The sequence below is a fragment of the Grus americana genome, chromosome 7 (genome assembly GCF_028858705.1).
Source record: "Grus americana isolate bGruAme1 chromosome 7, bGruAme1.mat, whole genome shotgun sequence".
Taxonomy (NCBI): Eukaryota; Metazoa; Chordata; class Aves; order Gruiformes; family Gruidae; genus Grus; species Grus americana.
The window spans coordinates 30,761,205-30,771,432 of NC_072858.1; positions in this window are offsets into that span (position 1 = coordinate 30,761,205).

Here is a 10,228-nt window from a genome sequence, read left to right on the forward strand (position 1 = left end):
AAGAGGAGGACGTTCAGAGTGATGGCATTTGTCTTCCCAAGTCACCGTTACACGTGATGGAGCCCTGCTTTCCTGGAGATGGCTGAACACCTGCCTGCCAATGGGCAGTGATGAATGAATCCCTTGTTTTGCTTTGCTTGCATGCCTGGCTTTTGCTTTACCTATTAAACTGTCATCTCAACCCACGAGTGTTCTCACTTTTACTCTTCTGATTCTCTCCCCCATTCCACTGAGGGGGGAGTGAGTGAGCAGCTGTGTGGTGCTTAGTTGCTGGCTGGGGTTAAACCACGACAGACCTCAAAAGCAAAACTTGAGTGACAAACTCAGCATGCTCCACTAAGTCACTCTTTTAATATGGCCATTGGACAGAATTTATTTTTACTTCTTTACCCCATATACTTAGAGAAATATGACATAAAGCAAATAAACCAGCATATTTTATCATAAATGAAAGCCATAAAATACGTCATTATCATGATTTTGTCTGAAAGGTTTTATTAACAGGCAGCATAGACTAGACACTAAATCAATTTCATTAGGTAAATGCATCTCCAAGAAGCTTCTGGCAGGGCACATCTTGTAAAGTGGAAAATCCTTCCCACTGATGCAAGTCAAGAGCATGTTAATACATTACGTCATTCTAAATTGGATCTTGTACTAATGCTGATGAAGGCAGCTCCTCCAGACCTACAGGACTGAAGACATTAATAGACCTCTAGGCATGCTGAAGAACTAAAAGAAACCCAAGCAGGTTTTGGCACAGAGCTTTAAAAGTTTATCAGTGGTATTTTTTTGTGCATACATTTACCTTGGTTGTTATAGCCAGTACAGAACAGCAGAAGTGAGTATAGACCTCTAACCTAAGGGGGAAATAAATGCATACACCTCCCTTCTGAATGCAGCATTTGACCCATTTCTGTCTGCCCAGCAGGAGCCGCTTCACAAGGCCATGTTGCAACCAGCAATGCTCAGTGAGGCAAAGTCTAGCAGAAGATGGAGGTTTACACCAATCCACCTCGTCTCTCCCTTCCTCCTCCCTTTGGGCTCATGCACCTAGGCAGGTCTCATCATGAGTGACACAAATTTAAAGTGCTGGGTATCCATAACACTGTTGTACCCAGGACCTCCAGGTCCAATAGGAGAATGATCCCCTCAGTAACCAGTAAGGCAAGTTTGGCCCCGGGGTAGAGGACGTCACACTAACTCTTGCCTCACCTTAAGGGAGGAGTGAGCCAGCCACCACGGCCATGGCTCTTCTACTCTTCTTCTCCAAAGGCCCCACAGGGACAGGCAAATGCCACTGGGGTCGGACCCCAGAGCAAAATTCTCTGGGACAAACTCTCTGTAAACTCCTCTGCAGAGGGAAAACAGCAGATGAACTATCTATCTCTTTTTTAAAAGCCCTCTGCAAACCTGTCTTTGAGACTATTAGTCTTGAGCACTAATGAGAGAGTGAACTTGTCTTGCCCACTAGATGGAAGCTGGAAGATGCTTCCACCCAAAAACAATAAATGCATAGTTCCATGTTAGTAAATGCTTTAACTACCATAAACCCACCATCAAAGTAATGTCAAAAAAATAACACAAATGTGAAAAACACAGCTAAGTTGCACAGAGTGAATCTTTTTGAGGATACTGATGTTTCTAACTAGTTTTGTTACACACACAAAAAGACCTTTAAAGCTCAAAACAAGTATCACTCATACATGCCATAATCATCTATCAGCTTTTTGCTATGCCAAATCTCTTGACATTACAGCTAGTAGTGGGGAAAGGGGGAGAGAAAAGGAGGAAAAGAGAAGCATTGCAGCAAATTCTCACTACTGGAATGTATGGTTTACAAAGTGCTTACTATGTCACATTTATACTGAAACAATGCCCAGTAGCTCTAGTAAGGCATAGGCACTCTAAAAGACCCACACCTGTTTCTCTAATGGAGCACAGCCAAAGAAGACATGACACAAAGATTAGGGAAAGAAACACATGAATAAATCAAGTCTGTCATTGACTTGTACATACATACATACATGTATACATGTACATATAAAAATATAGATTTAAAGCTTAAGTTATCATGAACAGAAAAAATAATACATATGGTCTGCTAGCCATAAGCTCTTGACTGATTTCTGATCAGAATAGTAGCTAAAGGGGAATTTTTACAAGTCTTCTAAAGAAGGAAACCGAATACACAGTGAGTAAGACTGGAGAAGGATTTATGTGTCTGTATACACAGACTCACACCCACAGAGCTACCAAAACATACACCTAGAACTGCATAAATGTAATGTCCAGTAGCATCATTCTCATAGAAGAAAATACTATTCTTCTCTGAGATGCCACAGCCACATACCAGTCCACTGTGGTCCATTTTGATGACTGGACATACCATAATCATATCTGACATAGGTATTTTAAATGGGTAAAGCTTTTTTAGGTTTATATTCCTGGGCTCTCTTCTCTATTGTACCTTCATTCCCTAAAATCCAATAAGGTTCCTACAGTTTAACAAAATCAGCTAACTTTGGCCTTAGCATCCTTAGCTGCATGACAGAGGGGGTCATGCAGTAATATTGCTGACTGCAACAACCTTCTCTGATTTGGACCTTAATAGTATTAGTCTAAGCCCTGCAGAGTCACCTCTGCTTAGGAAACAGTGCCTGTTTTATTTTGCTTCCTCAGGCATGCAAGAAGAATTATGCTTCCGGCACTGTTTATCTGGCTCCTGAATGCAGATGGAGCATAATGTTTTGCACAGCAACCCTCTGCCCTCTTTCCAGTCTGATAACCAGCAGCTTTCCTATTCTGATTTACCTACCTACAGCCTCAAGATTTTGCAGGCTGAGTACATGCCCTTGTGGCAGTTCTAGTAAACCTCTTGGAAGCTGCAAGTCACATCTTGCACACAGGGACCAAGAAACATAGAAAAAAAAAGAAGAAAACAGAAGAAGGGAGAAAAGGTAGGAAGAAAGGGAAAAGGAACCTTTTGCCCTGATGTATTCTATTTTCTTAACGTTATTTTTCTCAATCTCTTATCCTCTCAATCTGTTATCTTCATTGATGCAATGTAGGTATATATATGCATGTAGTGGGATCATAATAGGATAATTACATTGCCTGTGTGTAATTATTCTTATTTTTATTCTGATTATTCTTGGGCTAAATGCTTTATTATATACATTTTTTTCCAAATATGACTATTTGTGAAATAAGAGGGGGAGAGTTTGGGGAGATAATAGCAGAAAAGCAAGGCATGCCTCAGGTAGCCTCTCACACCCACAACTGTCCTACTGACCCACAAAAGGGCAAAAAGGAAAAACGCCACACTTTGGTCCTTCCAATTTGCTTTACCACCTATCCTTCTTTTGTTCAACCTTTGAAGATATATAACTGCCCTAATGTTGATGACCTATCCTTACCAAGATAAGAGTGAGAAAGAAACCTGGGAAGATGAGGGAAGTCTATGATGATCAGGGGCTTCCTCTAAGCACTGACTTCCCTGTCCTGTCTGCCTGCAGACACAGCAATATTAAACCCATGCAGACCTGTCTTCAGAGAAACTCAATTTACTTCAGAGGATCTTTGCTAGGGCAAAAGCAGTCCTACGGTCCCACTCAGACCGGAAGAAACATGGGGAAGGCTGATGCTCCAAGCAATAGCAGGAGGTAGCACTTGTTCTGCAGCCTGCAATAAATGTATAACTAGATGAAATTTTGGTGAAGGCTTTCCCTAAGGAATTCCCAAAGAAGTGAAGCAGAATGCAAGGTCCTCAGAAGGTTCTGCCATGTGGAGAGAGTTTAATCAGCTATCATAGGGGACATTAAACTTTTTTACCAATATATTGGAAAAAATACCAAGCTTTTCTTGTTTTCTTGACAGTTTACTCCTCAGTGTCTGTATTTTACCTCAATAATTCTAGGCATTTCTACCTTATTAAATAAATGCACCCATTAAAGTTTTAAAATTACCATTTATATTTGCTTCAATGTCTCATGCAAAGTGTTTGGCAGGTTAATTCATTTTGCTGGAGGAACATAAGCAAAACAATTTGTTTCCTGGGCATTCTCTTTTCTTCTGACTTGGTAGATTACCTGTAAGATATCTATGTAACATACAGTTCATATATTTTGTCTGTCTGAAAAGCAATTTCCTAATCAAGATTTCAACCAAATCAAGACTTGCCTACCAAAGATTCTATTCAGGAACTGATTGGGTTGTTTTTTTTTTTTTCCTGTAAAAAGGAAAACATTACCAGGACTAAACTAAGTAAAAGCTGAATAAGAGAGCCTGGAACTATCATTTTGAAATGCCACATTATGAAAACTCCTCTCTTCCTTCATTAGCTAGCTACAAAACAAACACTATTTCAGAAACATTCTCACATTAGAGATGACAACAAAAGCACAACTGAAGGCTTTGCCTTCATCATGATTAATTTTGTTTTGTGAGATAACATAATGTAGTTTTTACAAGTCTCGTTCCACTCTATTATAAAAGGCAACTCAGTTTGAAGAAATTGCTTATTACACTGGGCTCAAAGGATTGGATAACAGAAGCTAAATCAATTAGGCAAGTTTAAAAAAACAGTAACATTTATTTTAAGGAAATGTGGGGGAAAGCCCTGGTAAATTCACAGGTGTGGTTTATAAATAGTTCTGTTGATTGTCCCTAATGTGCACTAAAAAGTGCCCTTGGATTACACAAGAGGCCTTGATACCTCTATTGTAAACAGTGTATATTTGGTCAGGTTTCCATAGGAGCCTTCAGGACAAGAAAGAAGCCTAAAGAAGAGAGGAGCAGGCAATGACTGTAGTTAACTTCAAGTTTCAAAAGAAGTGGAAAGCCCCAAATCTTTTATGTTCTGGAATAAGTGATTGGACTGCTCCTTATTATAGCCACCGGAAAGGTAGGCATGGATCTCAAGTAGCCCCTGGGCTCTCTCAACAGTCAGTGAAGAGGAAGAGGTGTCTCCAGAGCACAATTTGTCCTCCCTAAGACAGGCGATGCTTGGGAGCTGCCCATTCCCTCCAGTAACAGTAGAGAAAGCCTAGCTTAGACTAGATATTTAGCACATTTGGGTTTGATATGGAAAAATTTACATGTGATGACTCCCTCTCCATGTAAACACAGATCTTATACTGAAGTCAAGGAATTCAGGCTTAAGTAATGTTTGTGAGGGAAGTACCGCAGAAATTTTGGGGAAATCCCTACAGAGAGACACTGGTAGAAGACTACTAAGACAAGCAAGATATACAATACCACAGTGACAGGAAAAATGAGGTGCTTTTGTCATACATGGCCTAGAAGGTTATTTACATGCATGGTCAGTAGCATAAACACATTGAGGAATGGTTCAGAGAGAGTCCCGTTGCTTCTTTACAAGAGCAATAGTAAACAGAAAGAGAGCTGGTGTGCAAATCCTCTCTGAATACAACTAAAGCCTGTCTTGAAAGCAGAGTTTCCTTTGAGAACTGGGTACTGGCCTTTGAACTCTAATTCACCAAAGAATTATTATTCTGCATGCTGTGGGAAGGCCTGAACCCCACAGGGCAAACTAAACAAACAGTGTCAGGTATATCCTATATTCTGTAGGACTGCCTTCTCCTCTGAAGTCCTGAAATATGCCACTACTCAGCAGAGAGAGATAGCATATTTCATTATGTTGTGCATATATATGACCCTAAAATTAGTAGGCTAACTGAAAACAAAACATATTATTAATAGGTGTCTAAAATCCATTTTGAGAGACACGTAACAGATCAAGGCAACAATTATACATATTTGATAACTATCATGACTGAGAAGTCTAGGATGCAATTAATGTTCTAGTAACTTCATTAATTTTCTAGCCTGAGTGAATACATATATATTTATCAAACATGTATTCAGTCTACTATGAATTAAGCTACCTGTCTCTAGAGAGGCAATTCAAACAGTAGGAAGGAAAGGTGACGCTTCTCAACTCTACAGCAAGTTTCATCTCTCTAATGCCTAAAGTGCAGTGGTGTGCAGGAAAGCCAGCCCCAGTGCAGCCTGGTCCTCTGCAGCCACGCAGTGTGGAGACCAGGCCATGGCACGGGTGTGAACAACTGTCTGGACCCAGGCAGTATTGCATCCTTGTGTAGACAAGCACAAGGTTAACACATGACATTTGATAAGGAGATGAGGGCGCTGCATCTTTTTTGAAGGGATTTTCACACAGCACTGCTCTGGCTCTTACTCTGAAGATGCCCTCTTCCCACTGAATTTACAGCTCCTTCACTTTGGCTCCTCATGACCGAGGAGCTTTCCCTGGATATTATCCCTGATCTTGGCTCTCTGCACTTGCAAACAAGCCCCTTCCTCTACCTTCCTCTGCACAGGCTGCACCTCCCACTCCTGGCCCCTATCCTGTCTGTAGAGATCACAAGCCCCACTCTGGAGACTGTTGCGTCCTCCCCACTGGCCCTGGGGCTGCCACGCTCACCCCCTAAAAGCACGGCCACTGACTCCTGCCTCCCCCAACCCTCCCTGGCCATCCCCAGGCCTTCACCACTACTCCTTCCACCAAACAGCTCTGGAGGCAGCTGCAGAGAACATCAGATTGAGGCACTGTTAGACCGTGGAGAACAGTTACTGCATGGCCGCAGGCTTGTCCAAAGGGCTGATGCCTGTCCACATGCTGCTCTGTGGGCTTGTCCTCCGCATCGCCTCTCCCGTGGCCAACGCCAGGTGCCTATTTATGGTCTGGGGTGTATTCCCAATCATTGCTTCCAAATCAAAACAAATTTACACAACCGTGACTAGATGCTCTCCAGACAATATGCTTTCTGATTTCCTTTCCTTGATGAGAAGCATTTCCCATGGGGACCAAGATTACCACTCATCTCTGTGATATCAAACTGAAGTCCTGTGTGGCTGTATTCCCAGCCTGCTTCTGCTGAAATGCTGCAGTTTGTCATTTAAAGGTGTTTTTGAATATAAAAATTCAAAGACAATTTGGCTAAACCTGACTCAGAAGAAAGGATTAGGAAGGCAGAGGAATAATAATACATCAATTTAGCAAAGTACTTGCTGTGAATATAAAAAAGTATGTCAGTAATCTGCATTGATTGCTTGGAGAAAATTCAGAGTGCATGAGTGCTCTGTTATCTTTGCACTGCACCTTTTTTTGTTGTGCTTGTACCAATGCATATTTTACAGAGATTAATATGCTCCCACCAAATCCAAGTCTTATGAAATCCACGGGGACATCTGGCAGCGACCTATCAAACCTTTTTTCTGTGTGTTCCTTGCAAACAGATTAGTAACCAGTGAAGTATTCCTAAGTGAGAGGGTAAAATGAAATGGATGTTTTATTGATGCAGAGAGATCAGTGGGAATTCAAAATATGAAGTTGCAAGATAACATCAGGTTGAGTGAAAGACCTTTTCCCCTGAAGCTGGAAACAGCAAGTAGCTATTGAAAGAGTGCATAAAGTAGAAAGGGAACGCTAAAGACTTCATAATTTAAGGAGTTAATAAATGTCTTTGGCAAGCTTGTTATCCTTTGCATGTTTTCACTGACTTCACAGAAATACACAATGCAAGGTTATGTCTTACATAAAAAGGAGGGAAAGGAAACAAATGCAGCTTTATTTTACCAACTGGGAAAAGATCTATCATCAGTAGATTCTATCAAACTCAATAATTTATTCCTCATTTACACCTCCTCTTGGCTTGAAGAAAATCCTTTGTAACTAACTGAATTTAGCAGCCATATTGGACCACACATCATCCCATACTATCCCAATGAACTATTAGAAATTCAGCTTAACACAGCATCAAAAATAGATATGGAGAGCTTGATGCATTAAGTCTCTATTGATACCAATTTCTCTCGAGTCAGACACTGAACCACCACTGAAATGCTTGCCTGTGACTGACTTGTGTTATTAGACTCAGCATTGATAAAGTAAGTAAGGTATAGACATGGAATTTTTTTAAGACACTTGAAGAAAAGCAGCCAACAAGTTCACAATATTCATTCTAATAAAGATCTGCTAAATCCAAAGGGGTTGTGGTAGACTTTAATGGAAAAAATAGTTTTGGAATGAGCAAAGTATACACACCACAAATACCATCAGTGTAACACATTTGGGAGGTTTGCCTGGGAGTGAAGGTGAAGTACAGTGGCAGGCAACCAAAAGTACCTGGCAGCCCTCATGAGGGCAATTCACACAGTATCTGTGTCCGTTATCTGTAGTCTAGAAGAGCTGTGCGGCTTTATGTTGACAAGCATTACAATGAGCCATCTATTTTCAAAACAATCACACTAAAAAGATTTACAGCACATTTACAAGATCTAGCACTAATTTTTTGCAAGAACACACAATGGATCACTATTAAAACACAGGCTTAGATCAGTCATTTGCCCTGCTAGGAGGCAGGGCTGTCACCTTCTTTGTCATCAAGACATGTAGGTGAGTGAAAGACAAACATAACGATGGATTTATGTGGTGCAATGTAATTTTGCTCTGCTTAAACCAAACATATGTATAGCCTAACAAATATCATGCCCTCCTGAATCCTGCTTCAAAATCCAAGAGCGTATCCATCAAGGCAATTACCTACATCAAAACCAGCTTTAAATTGAATGCCAGAAATCACAAAACACAGCAAGATCATTTCACAACAGCCTTGAAGCTCTGATCAGTTCTCCTGGGCATCACAGCCTGTGAGCACAGACTTCAGGAAAACTGCAAAAAATCCACCACTGTCTTCAACCAAGGCCCCTGACTGTGAATGCACTTCCACTGTGTAGTCAGGAGAATCATGAACAAGCTCTGGCCTTATCTGGAGCAAATTCACTCTGCCTGACATCTCAATCAACCAAGAGCCAAGTCAGCACAGTGTGGGGCCTGAGCTGGGGGAAGCCAATATCCCTTGTGCTTCAGCTCCCTTTTTGCTCCCATTTCGCAGTAGGATTATGAGGATGAAGAAAGTTATGTGTCAAAGTAGCAACTATCATGCTAGTGGCACCTTGTTGTTAAGGCAATGAGTAGGTCTGCGGAAAAGCAGTAAGGCATAAGAAGTGAAGAAAAAGGAAACAAATGTACTACACAGGGTGGAATAAAGTACGATTAAAACCCCACAACCCTATCTAGTAGTTATTATAGCTATTGCTACTCTAAATGTAGGTTAAAAATTGAGAAGTATAGCCAAGTTGCTCACTTTTAATGGATAGGTGTTTAAAACTACATGAATAATAGTTGTATAGCTTAAAAAGTATCATTTATTTCACTTGGACTATGAAAGCTGCTGTCTTCGATTCTGCAGGATCCAGGCATTCAAATTCCAAGAGTTAGTTAATCAATCAGTAGTACAAGAAATGAAAGGAAAATGATTGACACTGCTGGGAAATGACAAAGGCTCATGCACATCTCAGTTCCATCTTGTGGTTTGCTTGTGGTGGGAAGTCTTCTGGCAGTTAAGGATCTGGAGGCTGGACAAGCTGCACATTGTACATACTCCAGAGCCACACTACACCAAGACCTCAGTCCTCAAACATCTCCAAAAGGACAGTAAGGTAATTCCCTTGATCGCTCACCACTGGGCAACTCACATAGGTCCTTGTATGTCTGGGGCCCAAAATCAGTAATTTGTAAGTGTTTTCCTTCAATTAGGCTGTGCCAGCGTGCATCTCAATTTAAGTCTTGGTTATGAAGAGGAGATATATTACTATACAGAATAGTTATTGCCAGAAAAATACACTGGCCAGTTTCTAAAAAATGGGTGAGGGAAAGACCTATATGCTGCAGAAATTCTTGGTTCATACTTTTTCCCCTAAATACCAACTCAGTGAGTGCCCCTTTGTTTTTCAGGTCACTCTCCAATTATACATTACGTGTTCCTTCATTCCACAACCTTTAATTCTTTTCCAGTGTTGCAGAATTAACTGGACAGGGTTCTTAATCTTGTCTCTACAAAGAACTTGTTGTAATTGCAATGAATGCTTTCATTTTGCTGGTCTCTGAAATACGATTTGCAGGGGAAGGGGGAGTGTGGGTTGATGCTAGTCCCATCATTAATAACATTCTTGCAAGGATTGTAATGGTGGGAGTAAAAGCCCCAAAGCTTTTATATAATAATGAGCATGTGTGTGCACGTGAGCTGCTCCTTTAAGAAGCCTTGGGCTAGTGGAAGACGAGGGATCCGGAGAAAAGGCAGCCCTACAGCTATAACAGAGGGCAGAGGTTAAATCTGTTGGC